Below are 4,391 nucleotides of genomic sequence, written 5' to 3' on the forward strand. Positions count from 1 at the left end.
CCATGCCACTCAAAAGACCTAGGCCCAGGCTCTAATTCTACCCCTGCAGCGAGCCTACAAAGACCAGCATGCACCACGCCCAGAGTCGCTCTTGCCCCGCTTCCGCCTGCCTTCGGCTATTGTGCTGTGTCACGTCGGCCGGGCGGAAAGGGAAGGGAGGGGGAGGAGGAGGGAGGGGCTTCGGAGCTGCGGAAACGTTGCGCCCTTGGAGAATCGCGTCCTACGACGGAAGCGTACTGTGTAGCCCGGAATTTTGCAAGGTTGCGTGCTTCGCTCCTGTAAATCTCTTCCTCTATATTGCAATTACATTACATAGCCCAGGGGTAGGCAACCTCGGCTCTTTTATGACTCATGGACTTCAACTCCCAGAATTCCTGAGCCAGCTTGGCTGGCTCAGGAATTCTGGGAGTTGAAGTCCATGAGTCATAAAAGAGCCGAGGTTGCCTACCCCCGACATAGCCATACTCGCCAATTATCCATTTTTCTTTTAAAGATTATTTCACTCCGCTTCCTCCTCAGCCTGTTAGGGCGGCCAGTTGTCCCCTCCCATGTGCAGGGATCGTGAGACACGTGTTGTCCCCAATTCGGGTCAGCCTGGTGCTGAGGCCGATGAAGAACACACGCGAGGTGTAGGTTTTGTTGTCTCTTATTGAAGCGCTCCAAGAACAGGGATGCTGGCCCAAATGCCAAGGAACCTTAAATCACAGGATTAATAAAGCTTTATACATTTTCTCTAAAGCAGAAGGCGGGATAAGATCGGATATATAAGAAATGTCATTGAATAAACATTTCCACAATAATCTTAACAATTATTGTATTGGTCTCTCGTCGTCCTTATTCCTAAACCTTGGCTAATGAATGCTTCAGGAGTTATCTAATGTGCGTATAGTCAAGGCTATGGTCTTCCCAGTTGCAATATATGGCAGTGAAAGTTGGACCATAAAAAAGGCTGAGTGCCAAAGAATTGAGGCCTTTGAGCTATGGCAATGGAGAAGACTCCTGCGAGTCCCTTGGACTGCAAGGCGATCAAACCGGTCAGTCCTAGAGGAGATCAACCCTGACTGCTCTTTAGAAGGCCAGATCCTGAAGCTAAAACTCAAATACTTTGGCCACCTAACGAGAAGGAAGGACTCACTGGAGAAGAGCCTCATGCTGGGAAAGGTTGAGGGCAAGAGAAGAAGGAGACGACAGAGAATGAGGTGGCTGATGGAGTCACTGAAGCAGTAGGCGTGAGCTTAAATGGACTCCAGAAGATGGTAGAGGACAGGAAGGCCTGGAGGAATGTTGTCCATAGGGTCGCGATGGGTCGGACACGACTTCGCAGCTAACAACAACAAAATTTGCTCCAGGCCATCTCTATTCCTAACTTAGCTGAGTCTGCAAAATGCCATTTCCTTCTCCAGTGGATCACATTTTGTCAGAACGCTCTGCTAGGACCAGTCCATCTTGGGTGGCCCTGCATGGCATAGCTCATAGCTTCACTTGAGTTACGCAAGCCCCTTCACCACGACAAGGCAGTAATCCATGAAGGGGCTTCATTTCTTTTATCAGCTCTCTAACCACCCAACATTGTTACAAGCTTCACATGTGCATGCTTCTTGTGAATAAGCATTCTTTGTTCTTGCCAGACAAACTCCCCAATTACAGACTTCCTGGACTTTTGAAGTATATGCCTAACCTTGCTTTGTTTTGGCATCCAGCCCATCACACGTATACTGGGGTTGTTTGAATCAAGGTGGGATTTCCTTGCTGAGGACTTTTGCAAGCTTGATTTCACTCCTAGGGCAGCTAGAGAGGGAAAGCTCCAACAATGCGCCTGCAGATTAAGAGACTCAAAATACTTGAAACTCGTCATAGCCTTTAATCCTAGATAGAAAAGCCAGAGCTTGCTATCACAAGGGGAATGCGATAAACCAGGCCGAGTCTTCAAGGTTGACCGTCACCAAACCGGATTTTCAGGGAGCTGAATATGTTGAGAAAAAAATGCTTTTGTAAACTAAAGTATTTTTGTGGGGATTGGGCAGGAGAGAGTATTTGCAGGACCGTCTACTGCCGGGAACGACTTCCCATTGCCCAGTGCGCTCACACAATGTCGGCTGGTGACCCCCAGGGGGAGGGCCTTCTCTGTGGGAGCGCCAGCCCTGTGGAACCAACTTTCCCTTGAGCTCCGGATGGCCCTGGATCTCCAGTCCTTTCGTCCATCGCGGCTGTAAAACATTTCTTTTCCATCAGGCTGACCTGGACTGACAGGGATTTTTAAAATGTTTTTAACTTATTATTGGGGCTGCTAGTTTAATTCTTTTTTTAACTTTTGTATTATTGTATTTTTATTGTTGTTAGCTGCCCTGAGTCCTTCGGGAGATAGGGCAGCATATAAGTCCCATAAATAAATAAATAAATAAATAAATAAATAAATAAATAAATAAATAAATAAATAAATAAATAAATAAATAAATATTTATATATATATTTATATTTATTATATTTTTATACCGCCCTTCTCCCGAAGGACTCAGGGCGGTGTACAGGGCAATAAATATAAAAACGGAATACAAAAGTTAAAAGACAATTAAATATTATGCCCAAGTTTAAAACAGTAATTAAAAACATATTAAAACCCCAAACCTAACCCATCAAACCAGGTCAGATTTGACTGAGGCATCTGCAGGGATGGGGGTGGGGTGTTTTTCCCCTCTGTCGGCAGATCTCTGATCAAGTGGGTTGATCTTCCCACAATCTGCTGCTACTGATTCCTCAACAGGGAAGCTCACCTGGGTGGTCTCTGAGCCGGGTGGTTTTCTGGCCGACGTTTCATGACCCAACTAGAGAATGTCATCAGGGCTAGAAGGGAGGAGGAGGAGGAGGAGGATGGTTACAGGAGGATAGGGGAGGGCAGGATAGGGCCCGCCTTGTAAAATACAAGTGTTCATTAAACCTCCATTGAAGCAGTCTCAGTTCCTAATAACTTGACGGAGATGTCAAGAGGTTCTCCTGGCAACCATTGTCATTGTCTAGGATTTTGTCCTTCCACATTCACAATCTTGTTCGCAGGCCTGTAGAGCTCCTCTGCCAAGTCCAAACCAACCCTGCCTCTTTTGTTTGTTTTCCTGGGCTAGATGCCACCTGCTAGATGACATGCGGGGTTTATAGAAAACTTATCTTCTGTGTGAAAGATATATATGTTCCTTACTCTCTCCAGGAGCAAGATATAGTTGCCTTATTGACCCTTAGGTTATCTAATATTTCCCAGAGAGGACCTAGCACGATCACATGGGCCAATGCAATCAGATCACAAATGGGAAAATGTTACATACGGGAGCGGGAACATGGCAATAGGGAATAATTATAGCTTTATAGGCTGGCTCCTCATCCCCATTTATTTCCCTGTGGAATTGGTCTCCCATCTGTCCTAATGTACAAAGGTGTCTGCATGAACAGCACTCCTCCCAAATTAGAAAAACACCGCTACATTAGGCAGCTGTGTTCTCCAACCTGATGGCCTACTGCAGGGGTCAGCAACCTGAAACAGTGAAAGAGCCACTCGGAACTGGTTCCCTCACAAAAGGAAAAACTGGGAGCCGCAAAAAATGTGTGCACATGGGTGTACATGCGTGCATGCGCAGAACAGGGTTTGACTGAAGAGTGGAGCCAAGGCGAGATATGCACCTACCCTGCATATTTGAATTGATTGGTTGAACTTTTTTAGTCCCATTTTCTATTTTTTTTGGACTGCACATGGCAGAGGACTGGGAGCCGCAGGAGACGGCTGAAAGAGCCACATGCGGCTCCGGAGCCGCGGGTTGCAGACCTGTGGCCTACTGCTACAATTCCAGAATTTCTGGTGACATGGCTAGCGGCCATGATGTCTGGTGAAGCCTTCAAGCTGGGATTCCAATATATCAAGGGTGGATAAAGCTCATTTGAAATAATGGCGACATCTTGTCTAATTACAAAAGGGTGGCCCTGCAGTCATGCCTGCCCTTGTCACCTTGAGGCTATTAAATCTATTTCGATGGGCTCTGTAAAGAGGGCGGCCCTTGAAGACTACTCAGAGGCTGCAAAGGGTCCAGAATCCGATGGCATGAGTGATGGTGGACCTGCCTCGTTATGCTCTTAGGACACCCCTGCTTCCATCTGTGATCCAAAGTTCTGGTTATTACCAATAAAGCCCTACCTGACATGGGACCCTGTCATTTGAAGGACTACCTATCTCCTGTGGTTGCTGCCCAGCTGGTAGGAACCAATGAAGTAGGTGTGCTCTAGGTCCCTTCAAACAGTGTCATCTCCCCCTCCCTCTAGAATGAAGTCCAAAGTCACCGAACCAGTTGGTCAGTAAGCAAGCTCTGCCTGTACCGTTTCTATATTCTGTTTCATATAGTATTATTTGTCCA

Source organism: Vipera berus, assembly GCF_964194415.1.
Source record: "Vipera berus genome assembly, chromosome: 3".
Classification (NCBI taxonomy): domain Eukaryota; kingdom Metazoa; phylum Chordata; class Lepidosauria; order Squamata; family Viperidae; genus Vipera; species Vipera berus.